Source organism: Patella vulgata, chromosome 6 (genome assembly GCF_932274485.2).
Source record: "Patella vulgata chromosome 6, xgPatVulg1.2, whole genome shotgun sequence".
NCBI classification, from domain to species: Eukaryota; Metazoa; Mollusca; class Gastropoda; family Patellidae; genus Patella; species Patella vulgata.
The window spans coordinates 9,293,747-9,320,588 of record NC_065884.2 but is presented as its reverse complement, the minus strand read 5'-3'; the positions used below and the strand labels follow the sequence as shown (position 1 = coordinate 9,320,588).

Sequence of the window (26,842 nt, the reverse complement as noted above, 5' to 3'; positions counted from 1 at the left end):
GCAGATTGAATAATCAATGTCTGACATCATAGGATCAATAGCCGTTCGTAAGACCTCTGACGCGACATTTTACTACAATCGGTAGTATGTGCCATCGAAAGTATAAATAAAACGAAACGAAATATAGATCTGTATTTTAATCAGATTGCTGTAAACACAACTGAGAGGTGGTATAGAGTGTTAAGAAATCGTAAACGTACCCTGTCCATACACGACACACGTCAGAATTCCAAAATGGATGCGATGACGTCCAACTAAGGTGGTGCCTAAGGGGAGAGTCCAAAGTATCAATAATTTCCTTTCAAAATTTGTTTCACTACATAGTTCCAGAAGTTGTTCACCATTAACAAGCATTATCCAGCAAAATGACTATGCCGAAATAAAATGGTGGTTGTAAACAAGTTTGTCAAATGGAACAATTTACCCTGGGGTGTGGTAAGTGGTTCCACCATCTGGGGTAAGTTGAGCCGAGTCAATGTAATCAAGAAGTATTGATATATTTCACAAAAATAGAATTGTTTATTCATGTTGTTGTTCTAATTGGTCATAGGACGTTCACATGCAATTTATTCATTTTGCACCTACTAAAAAATAATCACTATGCTATCAATTCAGCAGCACTGAATTATCGCTATCAAAGCATTGTAAATATTGAAAATAAACGCATTCTGCAAAACTATATAAAATAGAATTGATATACATAATATCTTTAGTATTGTATATTGAACTGATGATGAGGATATCAGTATCGAATTCTAAACAGAAGCATATTATCCAAATATACATTGTTCAGGTTGTATAAGCTAATGTTCATTATCCTCGATAGCAGTTTGTCTCAAGTACTTCGTTCTAGGCTTATTAATGGGTTTAAATATCGCTACTGGATACACGATACCACTTTATATGGGATGTATGGGATAAGTTCTGCCATGGTTCAACTTTCCCCTTCGAAATTTGCACAACTTGCCCCGAGGTGAACTTTAACATTAAGTACGCCTCAGCATCTTCACACATCAAAACGAAACAAAACAAACATACTAGAATTACAGCTATATATAGTAGTTAACATTTGCCAATTTCTCTCTCAAGAAAGTCTACACGATTAATGAAATAGAAAATAAGACACCCGTTTTCATCAATTTTTTTTCTTGGTGAATTTTACTTGTCCCTTACACTAATAGCTATCATGAATTAGACTATTTGATAGAAAATGACACAAGCATTCGTGCATTTTGACACAGACAGGCCGGAGAGTGGGTGACTCAAATTACCCCCCCCCCACACACACACACACACACCCACGCACACACACACACACACCAAACACACACACCCCTATTCAACCAGTTGAGAACAAGAGCCTGTTTAATATCTAAAATTGACCCATGCCAGTTATACAGACTTGAATTTATTCACGTAACTTTCCATGCTCTAGTTTCATACAGGCCGGAGCGGGGGTGGGGGTCAAATTAGCCCAAGGATCAACTTCACCCCTCACTTCACCCTTATTCAACTAGTTGAAAACAAGCGCCTGTTTAATATCTAAAATTGACCCAAGCTCAATATTCCCGTGCTCTATTTAAGTCCATAGATCCCTGTATAACAGTAACGTGTCTGATCTACTTCCAAATATGGTAAGCAATTGGGATTAACATACTTCTTTAATATATTCAACGATCTTGGTTTTTCGTCCCATCCGAACGACTAGACCGCTGTTCTTATCAGGCCCTCTGTTCTGCATCACTGACAAGGGGAAACCACGCCGGAAAATCCTGGTGAACATTTCTGGCCAATGCAGGGATCGAACACCCGACCAACAGATTAGTGAGAGTCGGCGTCTTGCCTACTTAACCACCGTGGCCCCACAGTTCTTACATGGAAACGGTCCAATTACGATTAGATCTATATATTTAAGGCCACCTGCAGATTTTGTCAAGGTCACGAGATGTAAACAGGGAAATGCGTTTATGGAAAGCGGGTTTAACCGTTAGATAAAATATATCAGATGCTTACCACTATCGCTACCGTTACCATTACATGTGCTATAATCTACTAAAGCAGCGACTGCATTTTTAAACATGTTGTCATCTTTGGAACAGCCGTTTTTTAACAAGCATTTAACGTATGGTGTTTTCTTGCTGAATCAGAAATGAAATGAAATGAAATGAAATGGGGTTTAACGTCTTATTGTTCTGCTCCTATATTGGGCTAATGAAAACGGACATACCGCATATAGTGTGCTATGAGGGAACTTTTGTCCTGACAGCGCCACTATGGCCTACTCTTATATCGAATTCCAACTGCCAAGCGATTTTTTACATGCACGCCAATGTATACTGTAGGCCTTTTCGTCCCATTCGAACGACTAGACAACAATCCTTATCAGGCAATCAGTCCTGCATGTCGGCAGGATAATTAAGCGTTAACATTGATTATCGACACTTTGTTTTTATCGTACCGACTTAAAAGGGCGTATGGTTCTATTTATAATACTATAGGGTTATTTTAGTTCTAAGAAAAATGTTCTGTTTAATATAGAAATTCTTTACCTACATGATGTGTGACGAAAACTATGGTAATGAAGTAGCTTGTATTATTCTGCTACTCTCTTAGACTAGCTCGCCGACAGTTATGTCAGTATCCATTTCTGGAAAGTGGGGTACTTTCGTCCAGTCATCTCGTGCACGGATTAGTACAATTAACTAGAATAGTGTTGACGTTAAACGGTGCACATACGAAACACTTCCCCAAAAATGGAAATTGTCCCGCCCTAATAGCCCTAATAGCTGACGTATTATACTTCCCATAATATGAGAGAGCGGGTTTGATTTACCCATAGCCATGTCGGCTTAGAGGCTAGGGTGAACACATCATCCTAGCGCGAACATAATGTAGAACTATCAAGAGGTATGTGGCTCTTGCCACGTTTAAGCCGTTAGGTCTGAGTTAGAAAGGATATTAAACTTAGGCCGTGGATATTTTAATAACTCTAAAAGTACTATAATAGATATTGTAGTTTCCTGTATGTAACCTTTGTAGTTTGCTGTATTCGATATATAAACACAGTAACAACATAAACGGTGTTCCAGAGTCAGTTAATTGATCAATGGAAATAATTGATCCCACAACGTGAAGTCGAAGATAGTCCTAGACGAAAATGTCACAATCCGTCCCCATAGTGTCACATATTTTTTGGAACCAATATGTAATATGAGTGTTTAATAAGTGATTTATATTCAATTTAAAAAAAATGTAATTTCTAATCGATTATGTTCAGTGAAATACGGGAACAGTCGTTTACGCCTACTTCGTCCGTGAATATTCCACTTTTTCACGGCAACATAATAGTATCAATTTAGACTATTCCTAAAGATTCCTTTTTTGTAAATTTTCAGGTGTTGCTGGTCTAGCCATAACATGGATGTTGCCATTAGTGATGCTAGTAATGTCAAGGTCTTTTTCTGATTAATGAACAAGAAGACGCACCCCTGTCCATACAATTACAGGACACTGGTGCCCTTTCGGCATTAGCGTATTATATACAAGAACAAATTTAATCCCCATATCCAATAATATAAAATGCAAAATACATAGCTTTAAGTAAATAAAAATAACTTTATAGACTTTGTTGTACGTTACCTAATATTATTTATAATCCTTTATGCTACGAATGTATATATGTATGGTAAATTCAATATTTTGTATACATTATTAATATTGGAAGACGCCAACAGAGGGCGGACAGCTAGCTTATATGATTTAATGTATGTCAGAATGAAGTAAAGTGATGAATTTTTTCCAAAAATATTAGAACAACCGTAAAGCTGCACTACTTTGTTTCACGGTAAACGATAAAAAGATAACTATATATATATATATAAATGTAGCTTTAAGTATTGTTGTAACCATATTTATATATGCGTAGCTTGAAGTAAATAAACACAATTAAAACAATCACTTCCTGTCATGTCTTCCTGTAATATAAAAAATAATTTTCAAAATCGCCAAAAAACTCGCGAAGTTATAAGCTTAAATATATCGAGAAACGTTTCACCCAGGCGAATAAATAATCTGAAAAATAAAAGAAAGTTTCAGAAAAATCGATCAAGCCGTTCAAAAACAAGACGGGTCAGAAAATGATATGAAAATGGCAGGTTAACGTGAATGTTTCACTTTTTTATATCCAATTCCAAATGGTGACCATCAGTTGACCGAAATCAAAATGCTGCTCCGATAGATTTTTAGGCATTCCTTCGGGTTTTCAGAAAATGTAACTCCCATGCCTGTAAGTAAAATATCGTAAAAACCTTAGGGATTTTTCACGTTTCAAGATGGTGGCACTTTCCTTTTGATCAACAAACTCCATATTATGTGTACGCATCAGTGGTGTCTGATCTAGTACAAAATGAATTTCAAGGCAATGTGACCTACATTTTTTCGATTTTTTAAAAACAAATATCATTTATAATTCTAAATGAGAAATTTATCCCCAGACTAAGAAACCCTTGATTAGCATAAAGTGCCATTTGTAGTATGGACAGCGTATCAGAAAAACGTATACAATTGCGGTCATCCTAAATTCCAATATTGCGGCTACTGTACAGTCTATAAATTCACTGGATGCAGTAGGCATTGTTACAGTATTGGGTCTATATCAGGTTCAGATGACAAGACTAGTTTAACATCTTATAATACTTTTATTCTCTGCTTCTTATATATCACGTACAAACATCGTAATATTAAAGACACTCAGACCAGAACTAGCTTGTAATGAGGGAGCCATGTCCTAGCTTGGCTAGGCAGGGTGTGCCAACCCCCAGACGCTCTCCCTCGTTCCGTCTCGACTCTTGCAAAGGCGCGCCCATGGCCTCCGCTCTCGCGTCCTTGCCCGGACCTCACCCACCATGTCGTTTCCATTCTGTGTTTATCAACCCTTCAAGACAAAGGATCTTATTAGACACCTGGCTAATGTATCATATCAGGTCTAACATTCAATATATGCTTATCAAACAAAGAAAGTTTAAATCAAACATGCCAACAACAAGTTAGGGTTACATAATGGCATAAGAAATGCTACCAAGATCTCCAGGGGTGTCGACAGTAGACAGGTGGGAAGCGTCTATAACATCTGTCATTATGTAACATACCTTCCCTTTTTTGGAATACAGTTATGAATTATATAAAATAACTTTTAAGACCGTTACAAAATTAAATACAAATAGCATCGGTAATAACTACCGTAATTAAAATTACATGTTATGACATGTGCTATGAAGAGTATTATAACTGCCACCCGTGCCCAAGTTTTATCATCTGTTTATCATATCATGGAGTGAACTTAATTAATAGTTAATCAAATTAGCAAGAGGAACAGACTTTAGATAACGATGTATCGATATTTACATTATTATTTAACATAACAAAATTGAAAAATAGGAGGTCATATTGTTTTACCTCAAGATAAGGAATAATGAATGATCTGAACACATTTCCCCAATCTTAAATAAGATATTTTTGAAAGAAATCGTCTAAAATAATAACGGTTTATCTATCTAAGTTTCGAACAAGACACAAAACAAAACATCACATTAGCTCCTAATCTGAGCGTAGGGTATATAACCACTCATTCCTCTGGAGGAATGAAAAATAACATCTCTCCCGAACTTTCGGGGCATCCCATTTACATTTGGGGTACTACGTTAAAACGATGAAATGAAATGGGGTTTAACGTCCTACTGTTCTGCTCCGACTGGGCTAATGAAGACGGGCATACGCCATACAGTGTTTTATGAGGGAAATTTTTGCCCGGACAGCGGCACTACGGCCTACTCTTATATCGAATTCCAACTGCCAAGCGATCTTTTACGTGCATTCCAATGTATACACGGGACCTCGGTTTTTCGTCTCATCCGAAGGACTAGACAGCTGTCCTTGTCAGGCCCTCCGTCCTGCATCACTGACAAGGGGGAACCACGCCGGAAATACAAATAAATTCTCTCCCGTAAATATCGGGCCATCCCATTAATATTTGAGGTACTACGTTACATCACGAATAAAAATATCTCTCCCGTAAACATCGGGTCATCCCATTAACATTTGGGGTAATATACACGTATATTTATAGACAAAACAAAAAAACTTGGAGATAAACGCGTTAATACTTTGTGAATGTTATTGAGTTAAATTTCAAATTACGATTCTGTTAATCCAATTCTAGTTAAACGATCACAGGCCATTTTACTTCGCATCACAAGCCATTTTACTTAGCATTATAAACCTGTTAATACTAATTTTAAATGTCAAAATATGTGTTCAAAACAATCATAATTTATAATCCTTTAAAAACAACATGACCCAATGTAAAACAAACAATATATATATATATATATATAATTTGGTTTTAGTCATTTCCCTACAAATAGTTAAGGACTGTTCCACTACTAGCTTGAAAGGCAATATATTAAATTTAGTAACTGCACTATGATATTTAATGAAGCGTGATGATAAACTGTTGATTTCCCAGTTAAATAATAATTCATAGCACTAATATCATTATTAACCGTGGCCATGATAGGATTAGAAACATACTCACCTTGGTTATAGTAGTTATAATGACTTGAAAACGTTGGGCTGGTCTACGGCATCAATTTATATATGTTACAGTATTGGGTCTTTATATCAGGTTCAGATGACAAGACTAGTTTAACATCTTATAATACTTTTATTCTCTGCTTTTTATATATCACGTACAAACATCGTAATATTAAAGACACCCAGACCAGAACTAGTTTGTAATGAAGGAGCCATGTCCTAGCTTGGCTAGGCACGAGTGTGCCAACTCCCAGACGCTCTCCCCCGTTCCGTCTTGTTTCTTGCCAAGGCACCCATGGCCTCCGCTCTCGCGTCATTGCCCGGACCTCACTCACTATGTCGTTTCCATTCTGGGTTTATAAACCCTTCAAGACAAAGGATCTTATTAGACACCTGGCTAATGTATCATATCAGGTCTAACATTCAATGCATGCTTATCAGACAAAGACAGTTTAAATAAAACGTGCCAACAACAAGTTAAGGTTACATAATGACATAAGGAATGCTACCAAGACCTCCAGGGATGTCACACCGTGTGAAGTAAGCGATACTGTTCCCAGGGGTGGATCCAGTAATTTTTGCAGGAGGGCGTTTGTCAGGTTCCTGAGACAATGTATCCTTTGAATAGGCTCCGGCCTTGGAAATATTTGAGAAACACATGGTCTCGACCGTCATTTTAGCATATATCTGAAGCCGACATTTTTTTTTATAAACACAATGTCAAAAAAATCGGCCATTTGCACCAAGAGAACCGTTTGATTGACTTATTTGGCGAGAACCCGTGTTGTTACGCCAAAAAGTAAACAACCGGTTGGGCACACATACACACACTTCCTACTATTATATCGAATTCCAAATGCCAAGGGGTCTTTAACGTGCACATCATTGTATACACAGTGTCTTGGTTTTTCGTCCCATCCGAACGACTAGACCGCTGTTCTTATCAGGCCCTCTGTTCTGCATCACTGATAAGGGGAAACCACGCCGGAAAATCCTGGTGAACATTTCTGGCCAATGCAGGGATCGAACACCCGACCAACAGTTTAGTGAGAGTCGGCGTCTTGCCTACTTAATCACCGTAGCCCCACAGTTCTTACATGGAAACGGTCCAATTACGATTAGATCTATATATTTAAGGCCACCTGCAGATTTTGTCAAGGTCACGAGATGTAAACAGGGAAATGCGTTTATGGAAAGCGGGTTTAACCGTTAGATAAAATATATCAGATGCTTACCACTATCGCTATCGCTACCATTACATGTGCTATAATCTACTATAGCAGCGACTGCATTTTTTAAACATGTTGTCATCTTTGGAACAGCCGTTTTTTAACAAGCATTTAACGTATGGTGTTTTCTTGCTGAAACAGAATCAGAAATGAAATGAAATGAAATGAAATGGGGTTTAACGTCTTATTGTTCTGCTCCTATATTGGGCTAATGAAAACGGACATACCGCATATAGTGTGCTATGAGGGAACTTTTGTCCTGACAGCGCCACTATGGCCTACTCTTATATCGAATTCCAACTGCCAAGCGATTTTTTACATGCACGCCAATGTATACTGTAGGCCTTTTCGTCCCATTCGAACGACTAGACAACAATCCTTATCAGGCAATCAGTCCTGCATGTCGGCTTCATGCTGTAAAGAGAAATCCTCGCTTAAACATACATTATGCAAGAGCTAAATCTGCCTATTGCAGGTTTTTCTTAAGGCCTGAAATGTTATCTAAATTATTAATTAGACATTAATTATCTTATCCAGACCATAATCAACTTTCGATGTCATCGCTAGCCTGCGATATTTATCGGATTAGATTACATTTTGTAAAGGATAATTAAGCGTTAACATTGATTATCGACACTTTGTTTTTATCGTACCGACTTAAAAGGGCGTATGGCTCTATTTATAATACTATAGGGTTATTTTAGTTCTAAGAAAAATGTTCTGTTTAATATAGAAATTCTTTACCTACATGATGTGTGACGAAAACTATGGTAATGAAGTAGCTTGTATTATTCTGCTACTCTCTTAGACTAACTCGCCGACAGTTATGTCAGTATCCATTTCTGGAAAGTGGGGTACTTTCGTCCAGTCATCTCGTGCACGGATTAGTACAATTAACTAGAATAGTGTTGACGTTAAACGGTGCACATACGAAACACTTCCCCAAAAATGGAAATTGTCCCGCCCTAATAGCCCTAATAGCTGACGTAGTATACTTCCCATAATATGAGAGAGCGGGTTTGATTTACCCATAGCCATGTCGGCTTAGAGGCTAGGGTGAACACATCATCCTAGCGCGAACATTATGTAGAACTATCAAGAGGTATGTGGCTCTTGTCACGTTTAAGCCGTTAGGTCTGAGTTAGAAAGGATATTAAACTTAGGCCGTGGATATTTTAATAACTCGAAAAGTACTATAATAGATATTGTAGTTTCCTGTATGTAACCTTTGTAGTTTGCTGTATTCGATATATAAACACAGTAACAACATAAACGGTGTTCCAGAGTCAGTTAATTGATCATTGGAAATAATTGATCCCACAACGTGAAGTCGAAGATAGTCCTAGACGAAAATGTCACAATCCGTCCCCATAGTGTCAAATATTTTTTGGAACCAATATGTAATATGAGTGTTTAATAAGTGATTTATATTCAATTTAAAAAAAATGTAATTTCTAATCGATTATGTTCAGTGAAATACGGGAACAGTCGTTTACGCCTACTTCGTCCGTGAATATTCCACTTTTTCACGGCAACATAATAGTATCAATTTAGACTATTCCTAAAGATTCCTTTTTTGTAAATTTTCAGGTGTTGCTGGTCTAGCCATAACATGGATGTTGCCATTAGTGATGCTAGTAATGTCAAGGTCTTTTTCTGATTAATGAACAAGAAGACGCACCCCTGTCCATACAATTACAGGACACTGGTGCCCTTTCGGCATTAGCGTATTATATACAAGAACAAATTTAATCCCCATATCCAATAATATAAAATGCAAAATACATAGCTTTAAGTAAATAAAAATAACTTTATAGACTTTGTTGTACGTTACCTAATATTATTTATAATCCTTTATGCTACGAATGTATATATGTATGGTAAATTCAATATTTTGTATACATTATTAATATTGGAAGACGCCAACAGAGGGCGGACAGCTAGCTTATATGATTTAATGTATGTCAGAATGAAGTAAAGTGATGAATTTTTTCCAAAAATATTAGAACAACCGTAAAGCTGCACTACTTTGTTTCACGGTAAACGATGAAAAGATAACTATATATATATATATATATAAATGTAGCTTTAAGTATTGTTGTAACCATATATATATATATATGCGTAGCTTGAAGTAAATAAACACAATTAAAACAATCACTTCCTGTCATGTCTTCCTGTAATATAAAAAATAATTTTCAAAATCGCCAAAAAACTCGCGAAGTTATAAGCTTAAATATATCGAGAAACGTTTCACCCAGGCGAATAAATAATCTGAAAAATAAAAGAAAGTTTCAGAAAAATCGATCAAGCCGTTCAAAAACAAGACGGGTCAGAAAATGATATGAAAATGGCAGGTTAAGGTGAATGTTTCACTTTTTTATATCCAATTCCAAATGGTGACCATCAGTTGACCGAAATCAAAATGCTGCTCCGATAGATTTTTAGGCATTCCTTCGGGTTTTCAGAAAATGTAACTCCCATGCCTGTAAGTAAAATATCGTAAAAACCTTAGGGATTTTTCACGTTTCAAGATGGTGGCACTTTCGGTTTGATCAACAAACTCCATATTATGTGTACGCATCAGTGGTGTCTGATCTAGTACAAAATGAATTTCAAGGCAATGTGACCTACTTTTTTTTCGATTTTTTAAAAACAAATATCATTTATAATTCTAAATGAGAAATTTATCCCCAGACTAAGAAACCCTTGATTAGCATAAAGTGCCATTTGTAGTATGGACAGCGTATCAGAAAAACGTATACAATTGCGGTCATCCTAAATTCCAATATTGCGGCTACTGTACAGTCTATAAATTCACTGGATGCAGTAGGCATTGTTACAGTATTGGGTCTATATCAGGTTCAGATGACAAGACTAGTTTAACATCTTATAATACTTTTATTCTCTGCTTCTTATATATCACGTACAAACATCGTAATATTAAAGACACCCAGACCAGAACTAGCTTGTAATGAGGGAGCCATGTCCTAGCTTGGCTAGGCAGGGTGTGCCAACCCCCAGACGCTCTCCCTCGTTCCGTCTCGACCCTTGCAAAGGCGCCCATGGCCTCCGCTCTCGCGTCAACTGTAGGGAGATACAAATTCGTTTTTTCTTTCTTCTTTTATTCAGTCCTCTTCATCTTCGTATAAATTTCCCGTAATGGCGAGGGGGCAGTGGTTTCCCTTCTTAGTGTAGCTCCACTATTGGCATTACTTGCCACCATTGTTGTTGCCGGTAGTCTTATCTTTTCCATACCGCCTGGCCGGAACGGTGTGTTATGACATGTGCTATGAAGAGTATTATAACTGCCACCCGTGCCCAAGTTTTATCATCTGTTTATCATATCATGGAGCGAACTTAATTAATAGTTAATCAAATTAGCAAGTGGAACAGACTTTAGATAACGATGTATCGATATTTACATTTTTATTTAACATAACAAAATTGAAAAATAGGAGGTCATATTGTTTTACCTCAAGATAAGGAATAATGAATGATCTGAACACATTTCCCCAATCTTAAATAAGATATTTTTGAAAGAAATCGTCTAAAATAATAACGGTTTATCTATCTAAGTTTCGAACAAGACACAAAACAAAACATCACATTAGCTCCTAATCTGAGCGTAGGGTATAAAACCACTCATTCCTCTGGAGGAATACAAATAAAATCTCTCCCGAACTTTCGGGGCATCCCATTTACATTTGGGGTACTACGTTAAAACGATGAAATGAAATGGGGTTTAACGTCTTACTGTTCTGCTCCGACTGGGCTAATGAAGACGGGCATACGCCATACAGTGTTTTATGAGGGAAATTTTTGCCCGGACAGCGGCACTACGGCCTACTCTTATATCGAATTCCAACTGCCAAGGGATCTTTTACGTGCATTCCAATGTATACACGGGACCTCGGTTTTTCGTCTCATCCGAAGGACTAGACAGCTGTCCTTGTCAGGCCCTCCGTCCTGCATCACTGACAAGGGGAACCACGCCGGAAATACAAATAAATTCTCTCCCGTAAATATCGGGCCATCCCATTAATATTTGAGGTACTACGTTACATCACGAATAAAAATATCTCTCCCGTAAACATCGGGTCATCCCATTAACATTTGGGGTAATATACACGTATATTTATAGACAAAACAAAACAACAACAAAACTTGGAGATAAACGCGTTAATACTTTGTGAATGTTATTGAGTTAAATTTCAAATTACGATTCTGTTAACCCAATTCTAGTTAAACGATCACAGGCCATTTTACTTCGCATCAGAAGCCATTTTACTTAGCATTATAAACCTGTTAATACTAATTTTAAATGTCAAAATATGTGTTCAAAACAATCATAATTTATAGTCCTTTAAAAACAGCATGACCCAATGTAAAACAAACAATATATATATATATATATAATTTGGTTTTAGTCATTTCCCTACAAATAGTTAAGGACTGTTCCACTACTAGCTTGAAAGGCAATATATTAAATTTAGTAACTACACTATGATATTTAATGAAGCGTGATGATAAACTGTTGATTTCCCAGTTAAATAATAATTCATAGCACTTATATCATTATTAACCGTGGCCATGATAGGATTAGAAACATACTCACCTTGGAAATAATTCTTTGATCGCTTAGTGGTTATAATGACTTGAAAACGTTGGGCTGGTCTACGGCATCAATTTATATATGTTACAGTATTGGGTCTTTATATCAGGTTCAGATGACAAGACTAGTTTAACATCTTATAATACTTTCTTCTCTGCTTTTTATATATCACGTACAAACATCGTAATATTAAAGACACCCAGACCAGAACTAGCTTGTAATGAAGGAGCCATGTCCTAGATTGGCTAGGCACGAGTGTGCCAACTCCCAGACGCTCTCCCTCGTCCCGTCTTGTCTCTTGCCAAGGCACCCATGGCCTCCGCTCTCGCGTCATTGCCCGGACCTCACTCATGTCGTTTCCATTCTGGGTTTATAAACCCTTCAAGACAAAGGATCTTATTAGACACCTGGCTAATGTATCATATCAGGTCTAACATTCAATGCATGCTTATCAGACAAAGAAAGTTTAAATAAAACGTGCCAACAACAAGTTAAGGTTACATAATGACATAAGGAATGCTACCAAGACCTCCAGGGATGTCACACCGTGTGAAGTATGCGATACTGTTCCCAGGGGTGGATCCAGTAATTTTTGCAGGAGGGCGTTTGTCAGGTTCCTGAGACAATGTATCCTTTGGATAGGCTCCGGCCTTGGAAATATTTGAGAAACACATGGTCTCTACCGTCATTTTAGCATATATCTGGCCAACCTGACAAAACACAGAAACTGGGATTTTATTTTACATAAAATCATATTGATATTTTATGTAGCTGAGCAGGGTGGCTACCTCCCCCCCCCCACCCCGAATCCGCCCCTGGCTCCTTAAATTTGAAAACATGGGTATAGGCACTTGATTTCTTGTCCGAAATGCTGTGGAATTGGAGAATAGAGCACAAATAGGTTACTTTGGTGATAATTTTGGAATTCAAGATGACGGCCACCTGGGCACATCATTTTTGAGATCCGTTCTAAACGGGTGATATATGTACCATGATGATTCTAATAGAAATACTGATAAGAAAAACATGAAATGTATAAGAATGTCTTCTGTTCAATGAAACAAACTGAAATAATAAGTAGGATGGAAAAATGTCGCCGCTAAAAAATATAAAGTTACTGACCTGCAAACTGCTGTCGCTATAAATGACGTTATTTATGAAACATTCTCACGAAGTCTATGATAAAGAAAAAATAAATGAGATGATACAAACTGACCCAATTTAATTTAATTAAACATATGTATTTATGAAACTGTAAATAATTGTAAAATTATTGTAAATTTTATTATTAGTATTACTATCATTATTATTATTATTATTATTATTATCGCATCTGTACTCCTGTATGTATACCTTTGTGTATGAAATAAATTATTATTATAATTATAAAGTGTTACGCTCCATGAACTAACATTTTGATTTTGTAATGGCAATCAATAGTAACTAATTCCGTACACACGGATACATGTATCCAATTACCTTTTATAAGAGTGATTATAATGGCATTCATATAGCAAGCTATTTCTGTGCAAAGGGATGCATATATCCAATTACCAGTTATAAGGAAAATCACACCTTTAAAAGTCAACTATCCGCTTTGCAACTATCCGCTATATTTTTCATAAAGGAAAACGTTAAGTAACACTGCAAGATGCATAACCATTCCCATGAAATATACACTCAAAGTGTGAATTTGAGTTCGCCCATCTAAAAAACCTGAATTCGTTCGAAAACGTTGAGAGAATACATATCCTAACGTTGCATAATTAAATTGAGTAATATATGTATAGTTTATTAAATTGGTATAATAATGAACAGCTATATGCCCTGGGGAATAAATCAATACCATCGTTTATAAGGTGTCTTCTATAACTTCCACATTTGACGTAAGCGTGGGCCTACGTGTATATTGTCGTCACCTCCGTCCAACCTTTTGTTATAAACGCTCTAAATATCGCCATCCTTGTCAATCAATTTATCCTGCAACTTAACCGAGAATTATCCCCCCCATATACATTTTAATATCTAATTGATCAAATTAAACACCCCCGATATCACTGAATTCAAAGAAATTTATCGTAACAAACCATATTACTTTTTACGAAAGTATATATACATCTTCCATCATCAGGAACAGCCACGGAAAAAACTTGTGCACCTCAATACGGCAATGATTCGGTAACTAAATTATTTCGATAGTTTTAAAATATGCATATATGTTGGTACTTACTTGCTTAAAGTAGCTAGCTAAGTCTCTAACTCAATATCATACAAAGTCTTGCACGTTAAAAACACGAATTATTTGTCAATTCAAATCAACAATGATGTTGTGATCTTACCGGGAAGAGGTAATTTTCTGATATCCAATATTTAAGACAAAATAAACATTTTACCATTGGTACACGAATCGTGTACCATATTGCGTTTCGACGTCATTAGTAACAAGTGACCAGAAAGAACGAGGCTAGACATATTCCACATCTCATGTCAAACGGTGACTCCATGAGAGCATGCGCAATAGACTTTAATAGAAATTAACATTTGGTTGAGATTCATGCCGTATTTCGCTGGACATAACTGATTTGAAATTAGAGTCAAAACGGAAACAATTGAATGTAAATCAGTTTATATACAATTAGCTTACATTATTATATGCGTTGCAACCCATTTGTGTCAATTTCTAAGTCCCAAATATTAACGACAAAAGAATGCCCGGCTTCGCTTGGGGGTCATAACCCCGAAACCGGAAATGGTAGACTAACGTCACCTGGCCTATGTTACTCCCCGGTCCGAGCTACCCCTATACCCCAAATTTCAGACTCGGGGCAGACCTAGTGTAGCCGCCAACCCCGAACAGACAGACAAACAGACGAACAGTCACAAATATTAGTATAGATTTAGCTCCTGTAATACGGGATTTTTTGGTTTCTAAACGTTAACCCGTATTGTTCGTATTTTTACTCGGTGACGGTGACTCTAAGAGGCCAATAGTGAATTTGTTTCACAGAGGATACGAATGTCTTCTAATATCTTTGCAAAAGAGGACTGTCTTCAAAACGTGACGTCACATCACGCAGCGTTAATCATTGGCTCAATGGCGTGTGCATTGTTTACCTAAGACGTTACTGGTTCTGGCAGAATGGTGCTTTTTTTCTCATTTTAATACCCATTTACACTAAATTTTTCTAATACATAAAAAAAATGTTCTAGAATTTAATTTGTCGGGGGAAAAAGTTAATATTTGGGGCTCATTAAGTCACATCGTTGTGAATCCGACCATTGATTGAAGTGGCGTAGCGATCATTGTGTCTAGAAGCGGCGGAAGTCGAACGATGAAGGAACTATAGTCCCTTTCCAAGAATACCGCAAGTTAGAAACCATTTTGTTAAAACATATGACTCTATATATTTTTGCTATATGTTGATTTAAACTTAAAAGTCAAAATTACATAAAATAACGTAGTAAATAACACTCACGAAATGACCTAGTTTGTGTCGAGTGGATGTTAAACCCCATTTACCTCTCTCGTATTTATAAACCAAACTAAAGGATTTTTGTATCATTTTTATAACTCTGTATTAAAAAGTTTTATTTATACTAGGTGATTTATATGTATTAGTATAAGACGTTGGCGGCAATTGTACCATACCACGGTGGTTAAGTGGGTAAGGCGCTGGCTTGCTAGTCTGGAGATCGCGTGTGCGATCCCTGCATTTCGGGATTTTCCGACGTGGTTTTCCCTTGTCAGTGGTGCAGGAAGGAGGGCCTGACAAGGATAGCTGTCTAGTCGTTTGGATGGGGCGAAAGAACCGAGGTCCCGTGTACACGTAAAAGATCCGTAGACAATTGGAATTCGATATAAGGGTAGGTCATAGTGCCGCTGCCCGAGCAAAATTTCACTCATATCACACTTTATGGCGTATGCCCTTCTCCATTAGCTCATTTCATTTTCGTGTTTGAATTTTTACTAGACGTATATTACAATGCATTATGTGAAATGCAGGTGGTTCGATACACCATGGGGGGGTTGGATGGCTGAATGGTTAGCGTGCGCGCCCTGTATCATAAAGTATGTCATTGAGTCGACTGGCGTGGTTTCGAATCCCCGGTTGTACGTGACAAGGAGTAGGGTCGCCTGTCCAACATCGTGGGTTTTCTCCGGGTCCTCCGGTTTCCTCCCACTGCTAAAGACCCCTACGCGCAAGCGAATTATGTAAATAAAATTAAACCATATGTCAGTCCCGAAATGACCTAGTTTGTGTCGAGTGGACGTTAAACCCCATTTCTCTCTCTCTCTCTCTCTCTCTCTCTCTCGATACACCATACGTTATACATAACTTATCGTATATATAAATCTGCCTATACTAAACTATAGTACATATCTTTTTTTCAGAATAAAACTGTATTGATTTTAACAAATTTAACTTTTATTAAATAACATTTTAAAAATAATTTACACATATAAAAATGTATTGATTTTAACAAATTTAACATTTATTAAATAACATTAAAAAATTTACACATATAAAAATGTATTACAATTTAACATTTAACTTTTATTAAATAGCATTATATTATTTATAAAATGCCCAATAACATCATTTTACAGCCCCACTAAATAGGAAAAATTTGTTCCATACTGATTTACACTCAAGTGCTATATTTTTGTTGAACATTTCTAATGGATGTTCAAAAATGTCATTAATTAGTTAGTTAATAAATTTTATTAAGAGGGATTAAGAGCTCTTTAACGCTGAACACGAGTGAACAGTTCTTCAGTGACTTAAACGGGGACGCCTCACTTTCTCCACATCTATTGTTTAGAGTCTAAGTCTACCCGGCCATGACTAATTAACCAACAAAGGGGGTTTAAGGGATTTTAAAGTATAGTCTGTAACAGGTTTGTGACACTTCAACATAGTAAATAAATAAATAAATACATGTTTTATAGTATAAATATTTATAAACAGTTTGATATATAATAAGTACAAATATATAATAAATAATTATATATGCATATATTAACTAAATAAATATATAAATACATTTTAACTAAATAAAGAATTATATATGCATATATTAACTAAATAAATAATTATATATGCATATATTAACTAAATAAATAAATAAATACATATTCACTAAATAAATAAACACATTTTTATAGCTGCGGTTCTATCCCCATAGTCATCGAAATCGGCAGGTATTCCAGACCCCCATTACCGTTAAGCGACAGAAAATGTGTTTTCTGTAACTTAAATGTAATAGAAAATGAAAAACACGCTCTTTTAGTTTGTGTTTTCTATAACTTAAATGTAATAGAAAATGAAAAACACGCTCTTTTAGTTTGCCCGACATATAGCGACATTAGATATGATCTAATATCGGAAATCAATAAATTAGATCATACTTTCAATGAAATGAGTCTTGATCAAAGATTCAAGTTTATAATGACTCGATTCAACAAAGCCTGGGAAATTACTCGGTTAAGATGATGAAACGAAGGCAGTCTCTGAAAACTTTTGTATAATCCAAATAAACAAAATGTTACAATATAATATGCGTCGAGTTTGAGTTTTTAAGTGAAAAGTATATTTTATTGAACTAAAAGAATTAAAAATGTTTTATGTAGTCGTGTCTCGTAGGTCAATTATGGCCGGAAATCATTTTAATTTTATCTGTTTGTTTTTTTAAACATAATATTATGTTTTAGTTGCATAGAATGATTTGTGACACTTTAATAAATAAATTATTATTATTATAATAAATAAATACATTTTTTATAGTATAAATATTTATAAACAGTTTGATATATAAAAAGTACAAATATATAATAAATAATTATATATGCATATATTAACTAAATAAATAATTATATATGCATATATTAAATAAATAAATAATTATATATGCATATATTAACTAAATAAATAAATAAATACATATTAACTAAATAAATAAACACATTTTTATAGTATAAATATTTATAAACAGGTTGGTAAACATGACAATTCACAGTCCAACAAAATTCATAACAGTGTTGAGGTATTCAATGGGGGTCTTGGCACCAGTTATTAATAAATTCTTCTCTTCTACGATTCTCTCATCAAGGCGGCAGTACTAAATTCTGACCACCTTTAGTATTAGCAATGTATTTAAAGTTAACCAGAGCGTTCGCCATTTTGGAATGACCATTTGCGATTCAGAGGAGCTATATATATCAACTGATAAGCTGTGATTAAATATCAGTAGTTTATTTGTTTTTATTTCAAATTAATTATTACATCAAAACAACTCACAATGTAAATTTATTAATAAACTGATTTCACTAATTTGCCCAATCTACTGATAGTGGGAAGTGTTCACCAGTAACAATAATTAGAGTGAGAATTAATTAGAACAGACTATAGTCCTACATCCACAGTCCAGTAACCTCCTAATCCTTTATCAAAACAATCAAATGTGGGGAAAGTGAGGTTGAGGTTAAACCTAAACGGAGTATAGTTTTAAGATCAATTAAAGGATTAACAGTTTGCCGGCATAGTAGGAACACACCCTTTCTTTAGGCCTGGAATGTTATATAAACTATTAATTAGCCATTAATTAACTTATCCAGACCATAATCAACTCTCGATGACATCGGATACTCGAGATTTTAATTAGATTAAAATGGTTCGCCATTTAAAAATGTAATTTAAAAATGGGAAAGCGAGGTTAAGTCTCGATTATGCCTTACCCTGGATATGCACTATGCAGACATCTTGTCAAAACTACAAACAATAAAACATGACTCCGAATGAAGTAATTTGAATGAAAGTTTCAATGTTTTTAATTTTACATTATATATTTTTGAGCTATTATAGCAAGAATGACTACTTGGCTCAGAAGGAAGTGATTTGAATGAAATTTTCAATATTTTCATTTTACATTATCTATTTTTGAGCTATTAAAGCAAGAATGGTCAGCTCTTTATCTACATCTTACATAATGTATCTTTAATTAAAGGACAGTTTACGAATAAGGACGGCATTGAAACTATCACGACTATTCCATTTTCCCAAATGAACAAGTATTAAATGATTCCAACGGGAACTTTGTCTTTAATCAGGTTTACAGCTTCAAATGATAGTTGGCAATTACATCTTGTTTACATTGCAATAGGATATTTCTTTTGAACCAAAACAAACAAGTCGAAGAAATATATAAGAACCGGAGTCTATACAGTATTCGCAAGAATATAACAAAAAATACATATGCCCACTGACAAGTACGTTACAGAATGATATTTGATCAGAGAACATTCGCAGTTAATGTGTATACTAGTGAGATGACATGTTGTTCATCAGTTCCGGTGAAATAAAAACAAAGGCAATAAATTTCAAATTATTCATCAAGTATATCAAATAATTTTGCACATTCACTGTCATGTGTATTTAATAAATTACTAAAAGCCAATCAAAGAAGATAAATTTGTATCATTTACAATAAATCACTTTTATTCATGATAAATCATATGTAAATGTATATTCATGTATCGTCGTGTAAAGATTATAATGCAGCATAGATTTTGTTACTTGTAAATGTTACTATTATACGGCTCAATATAATGAAATTGTGCAATATAAGGATAATATGCACATAACTGTATTTAAACATGCATTATATATATATAAGATTAGGATAAAGGACTGGCAGTTCTCGCTTTAATAGTTTAAAAAATAGATAATGAAAAGGGAATATGCTGAAAATGTCAGTAAAATTACTTCAGTTATCGTCCATTATTAAACAGTGTAGCCACGATTGCTTCCGTTGTTACGATAATAAGTCTTTGTTTATCCACTTTTAAATTAAATTATTTACCGCAAATCGTATTTAAATCTGTTTAAAAATCTGCAGCTCCGATGTTGTCGAGAATTTATTATACTATTAGTAAGTTGATAAATGTCCAATTAAATATAAAACATTAAATACCCAAAGAAGGAAGGGGAGTTGGATGGCCGAATGGCTAGCGCATGTGCGTTGTATCATAAGGTCTGTCATTGAGTCACCGTGTGTGGTTTCGATTCCCCGGTTGTACGTGACAAGGAGTACGGTGGATTGTCCAACCTCGTGGGTTTTCTCCGGGTCCTCCGGTTTCCTCCCACTGCAATAGACCCCTACGCGCAAGCGAATTATTGAAATATAACTGAACCATATCTTAGTCCCGAAATGACCTAGTTTTATGTCGAGTAGACGTTAAACCCAACTCCCCCCTCTCTTTACGACCCAAGAACGTCCTGCAGTGGGCAGATTTTGCTCTTGAATAACGCTCCTTTAACTATGCATGCATGTAAGATAAATTATACAAATAAAGCACCTTGATGCGAAAATAGAAACTCAAGAGCAACAACTTGAAGGCCATAAAAAGTGACAATTTCAAAATAGATATTCATTTAAAAAAGGAATCCGGATGTTTTTTTCAATAAATGAAAATAGTTAAAAGAGATAAATATGTTTCAAAAATATTTCAATGTAGCAAACAGATAAAACGATCATGCGTGAACAAATCGTGGCCGCCCGAATCTTGGTAAATAAAAATTCCAAGAATAGATTTTAAGATTATGATAAGCAATTTTTTTCATTGCCGGATGTTCCGATATTATTAATGCCTCATTCATCTTAGAATTAGTAAACAGGGTCTTATCCAAAGTTGGTGACCCATAAATTGCACGTAAATATGAATAATACTTATCTACAAATTATTTGTAGCTGCAAGGACGCTAAACAGGATTACGTCATGCGCATTGACTGTGAACAAAAGATTGCATACTCGTCACTAGTGTAAAACGATACAAAAACAAAAAAAACGAGATAATCCCCTTTAACGTGTGTTGTCGTTTTGCCGGATTTATGTCTCAATATGCAATTGTAAAGAAAACAGTATTGGTAATTTTAATGTTCGTGACAAAGGTTTTGGGTGTAGTGAATATCAGTTGTATATTTCTCAGAAACTGCGCCTAAATTAAAAACTGAAAACACTGGTATATCGGGTGACCCATCCCAAAAAAAAAACGAGTACATTATTTACAGTGGAAAACTTTAAGTATTTTACTTCTACTGAAATGAAATGGAATGAAATGGGGTTTAACGTCCTACTGTTCTGCTCCAAACTAGGATAATGAAGACGGACATCTGCCAAACAGTGTGCTATGAGGGAAATTTTGCCCGGACAGCGGCACTACGGCCTACTCTTATATCGAATTTAAACTGTCAAGGGATCTTTTACGTGCACGTCAATGTGTACAACGGATCTCCGTTTTTCTTCCCATCCGAACGACGAGACAGCTGTCCTTGTCAGGCCCTCCGGCCTGCATCACTGACAACTGAGAACCACGCCGGAAATCTGGATGATCTTTCTCGGCCAATGCAGGGATCGAACACCCACTTAGCTACCGTGACCCCCACTTTACTTATACGGACCTGCTATTTGGAGGAGAGAGAGAGATGAGGTTTAACGTCCACTCGGGACTAACGTATGGTTCTTTTTTATTTCAGCAATTCGCTTGCGCTTAGGGGTCTTTAGCAGTGGGAGTAAACAGGAGGACCCGGAGAAAACCCATGAGGTTGGAAAGACGACCCTACTCCTTGTCACGTACAACCGGGGAATCGAAACCACGTCAGATCAGTCAATGACAGACCTTATGATACAATGCGCAGGTGCTAACCATTCGGCCCGTCTGAATGGCACATAACTTAGTAACTTTACCATTGTGCTTACGGTTCAAGCACTTCAAACGAAGGAGGTATATTATCTGTGTTAGACTTCAACAAAGATCTGACAAAATCAGAACTGCTCCAAAATACTCCCTGTGACTTGAACCAATTTACTAATCTACTTGTACAACTCGACGGATATAATACCCCAAAAGTCTCTAAGTGTGTTAGAATTACGCCTAAATCGCCACTGTAATCTGAGACCATCTACCTAAATAAACATGTGGGAAGGAAAGAGGGGAACATGTGCGGGAATCCCATTTAGAGATCTATTGACAAATGTATGTTAATAAACGCTTTAAGACTTCAAAGACCGAATACCAGATCACATCTTACACTGACAAGGTTTCAGAGACCGAATACATTAACGACCAGATCACATTTAACACTGGCAAGTCTTCAAAGACCGAATACCAGATCACATCTAACACTAGCAAGGCCTTATAAAGACCGAATACATTAAAGACCAGATCACATTTAACATTGGCAATTCTGAAGCTCTTTATTCTTTTATGTTCTCTTTAATGGACAACCGTGGTGTGGTAAAGTTCCCTATCGTTAATAATGATACTGAGTCCCTCGTAATAAATTCAGTACCCTTTTCCATAATAAGATCGCAACAATCCAGCAGTCGATTAATCAACACGACGATTCTAATAGTGCCTTTAACAACCCTGATTATTCCGGTACTTTAATGGGATCTTTCACTGGCTGTGGCATTCAGATAAATCAGATCAACTCAGATAAATCAGAATGTGTTTCCCTAGAGTGTGGTGTTCCTCAAGGTTCTGTTTATGACCTGTTTTATTTACCATGAATACAAAGCAACTTAGAGGTGTTCTAAATCATAAATTATGTATGGTGCCCGTCTTCATTAAGCCAGTATAAGAGTAGAACATTAGGACGTTAAACTCGATTTCATTTCATAATTCTGTATGCTGAAGATAATGAACTGTTTGATTCGTCTATTTCTGATCAGATCAAAGTATCGGGCAATACAAATTAAAACCTGGATGGATTAAGATCGCATGGTACTAAATGTACTTTTCGGCTCCAAGACTCGATTATCGAACCCCTCGTACTGTAAATTTCAATGGACAATGCTACTGTCATCTGATTCGAAATTACAATAAAGAGAAATTTAAAATATGAATGTGAGAGAAAGAGAGAGAAAAGGGGTTTAACGTCCACTCGACACAAACTAGGTCATTTCGGGACTCACATATGGTTTAATTTTATTTCAATAATTCGGTTGCGCGTAGGGGTCTTTAGCAGTGGGAGGAAACCGTACAACCCGAAATAAACCCACGAGGTTGGACAGGCGACCGTACTCCTTGTCACGTACAACCGGGGATTCGAAACCACACCAGTCGACTCAATTACAGACTTTATGATACAGCGCGCGCACGCTAACCATTCATCCATCCACCCCCCCCCCCCAATGAATGTAAATTCTAATACTCATTTTACGTTAATATGTGTTCTACACTCTTTGACCTATGCGGAACATATCGACTTATTAAGGGATTGATTTATTGTATCCGCACCGCGTAGTTGACAGAGGGCCAAGTTTATTTTAGTATTCCCCCCGTTTTTTTTCGAAAAAGAACCTAAAATATATCCTATTCTTTTAAGAATAAGGGGGAGTGTACGTGTATCAGACCAGTGATTTACAATAAGCCCTTACAATTCAGATTTCATGTAAAAAGACCCTAATCCGCTGCAATTGAATCATTCAGTCGAAGTTAACCAAAGAACAGTTAACAGAAAGAGTAAGTATAGAAACTTATATTATAAAGCATACCTATCTTAAATATACGTTTTATTGAACCATGAACTGATCGCTTATCGCAACTCATCTTGGTCTTCTTCTTCTTGTTCTTAGGGTGACGCTCTTCGAACAAGCCCAAGGCTCCGTCAATTCAAGTCCAATTGACATGAACATAGGCATGCTGGTTCTCTAAACAATTCTGCATCGTTTTAAGGAATCCGATTTTTGAATTTTATCCTCCGAATAAACTTATGACGTTAAAGCTGTGCCAGCCTTCGTTAAAGACCCCACAAGCATGGTCAGTTCCTGGTTAAACATACGTTATGCAAGAGCTAAATCTGCCTATTGCAGGTCTTTAGTTAAGCCTTAAATGTTATCTAAATTATTAATTAGCCATTAATTAACTCAACTGCGATATTAACTGGATATTCAATCGCTAAATTCTCGGTTCAGAGTGGATCAATTTGACTGAAATTTTCAGCAAATTCCCCTTACATTGTCTAGTGTGTAACTATTATAGTGAGAACTGTCAGCTCTTTATCTTATCTCCCATAATGTATCTTTAATAGTACGATCGTACTTGTTGTTTTTTTTAAAATACATCGATCTTTAGCGATTATCAAGAAAGAGTAGCATAGAGATTATCATAAAGTTTATAGTTTTCATGCAACACTTCTTCTATTTGTCTTTTGATCAATAATATTATATATTCGAAATATTTCAGATTTTATCATTTACAGTCACAATGAAAAATCTAATATTGGTTGCTGCCTTGGTGGCTTTATCAGTGTTAGACTGGTTTATATTACCATGTATACGCGTTTTTGCCGGCGAAAAGGTCGGTCTTAGATCCATTTTCTCTGTGGGCATTAGTCTAATGCAAATGTAATGGGGCCATTTCAATTACGCTGCTAAAACGAGTACATGGAAAACGGGCTTCATACAAATGTAATGGGACGTCTATTATTTAACCGGCGAAAACGCGTACATCAAAAACGGGCCTTTTATAGGATTGTCAATGAAAATTTTATCATGTAATACCTGGCGGACTCGGTTAGTCCGAGGGCCGTGAGCTCTCCAACCCCAGGCTATTGTGTTTTTTTTTATTAATTATTAATTTATTTTTTTTTGAGAGAGAGAGAGAGAGAGAGAGATACCTGTACATATAATTCTAAAAACAATGAGCGTCCCAGAAAACATTGAGCCAGGCGTATACTGATTACTGTGTGGTTAAGTATACTACTACCGCGATCATCTCAGTAAGTAACAATGCGCGAATTTATTTTAAAAATATATAGTTCTACAACGAAAATAATCTATAAAAAGTAAACAACGAGAAAATAAGAAAAAAAAACGGAATTATCGTGAAACAGATTTTATGCGCTTATATAGAATGACTGAGCTATTTTAACACCCCAAAATCCAAATCCAAAATATAATTGAAATAAAAAGAAAAAACCTAAGTATTTCATTTTTAGAAATATTTATTAAAATAACAGGAATATGGACGAAACATCACAACTATTTGATTAATAAACAAGACCTGTTATAATGAAATCAATGACGCAAACGTCATCGAGGGGTAGTCCAATATGGCGGACCGTGGCGTCACTGATCTGATGACGTTATCAGTCTATATTATTAGTATGTCTATGATCTATACACGGCTTTGGTTGACACCTGCCGTTTACGTCATCGAAACATTGACGTCATCGAGATGTTGACGTCATATACCCGTGAATGTTTCAATATTAATGACCTCTCACGTCGAAACGAGAATTTTGACAGTAACAATATGACAAAATATTATTTTCGAAATTAATAAAAAATACGAAACAAATTTGTTATCAAAATTAAAAGCAATGTTTCCTGAATGAAAAAATAAAATATAGACATTCATATGTTTTTAGAAAACTGTTTAGGGTTAAAGCCTGTCTGCCTAATACCCATAATAATAGATAAATAAATATACGCAGGTCAAAACTTAAGAGTAAAAATTAAATTTTATTAATTTTCTTTCTTTAAATCCAGATACCCAAAATTACTGTGAGAGGCAACTAAAATCTATTCCAACTACAGAAATGTGATTTCTCACTTTTTAGCATGTAAAATTCATCAGTTAAAATATTAGGCAGGCCGGTTTTTGTCTGCCTGATCCATCGGTCTGCTTAATGACTATATATGTGTGTTTATGGTCCGCTTAATGCCCACGTTATATATATATATATATATATATATATATATATATATATATATGTACAGTATTTGCTCGAAGATAGGTATGAATAGTATTATACAAAATATATGTATAATAGTTTAAAAATAAATATATATTTCAAAAGTAATAAAATTATAATAAACAAAGTCTCGATTATCCAATTTTAAATCAAATTAATAAATAACCACCGTGTTTCAATCCATTAAAAATCGCGACCAGCGCGATGGCCAAGAGAGTTGATGTCATGTGCATAAATATATAATTAATTATTTATATAACATTTGAGTCCAAAAGAATGACCTGCAATTGCTAATAGGCAGATTAGGTCTCCTATTAGTCAGTTGAGGTTGTTGTTTTTTTTGTTTGTTTATTTTTCGGATTTTGAAATTAGTTTTATTATCAAGGTTCCATTTTCGAAGTCACAATTGAACGAATTTGGTACATGGATCCTTACAATTGACCAGTACTTTCTGTAAAATTCAACATTACGATCGTTATTACCTGGTGGTTTGTTGCATGTTTGAATGATTTGTAGTCCTTCGGATGAGACGAAAAACCGAGGTCCCGTGTAAACATTGGAATGCACGTAAAAGATCCCTTGGCAGTTGGAATTCGATACAAAAGTAGGCGATAGTGCCGCTGCCCGGACAAAATTTCCCTCATAG

The 26,842-nt window shown here is 35.7% G+C and overlaps 1 protein-coding gene across 1 annotated transcript in view; it reads left to right on the top strand.

Moving 5' to 3' along the window:
* The first annotated feature begins 23,941 nt into the window (after positions 1-23,941).
* The window catches only part of LOC126824927 (beta-1,3-galactosyl-O-glycosyl-glycoprotein beta-1,6-N-acetylglucosaminyltransferase 3-like), a 33,544-nt gene continuing 30,643 nt past the window's right edge, over positions 23,942-26,842 (top strand). Inside the window, exon 1 of the mRNA XM_050554381.2 lies at positions 23,942-23,960. The gene's annotated coding sequence lies outside the window, so the exon portion shown is untranslated. The remainder of the gene's footprint in view (positions 23,961-26,842) is intronic.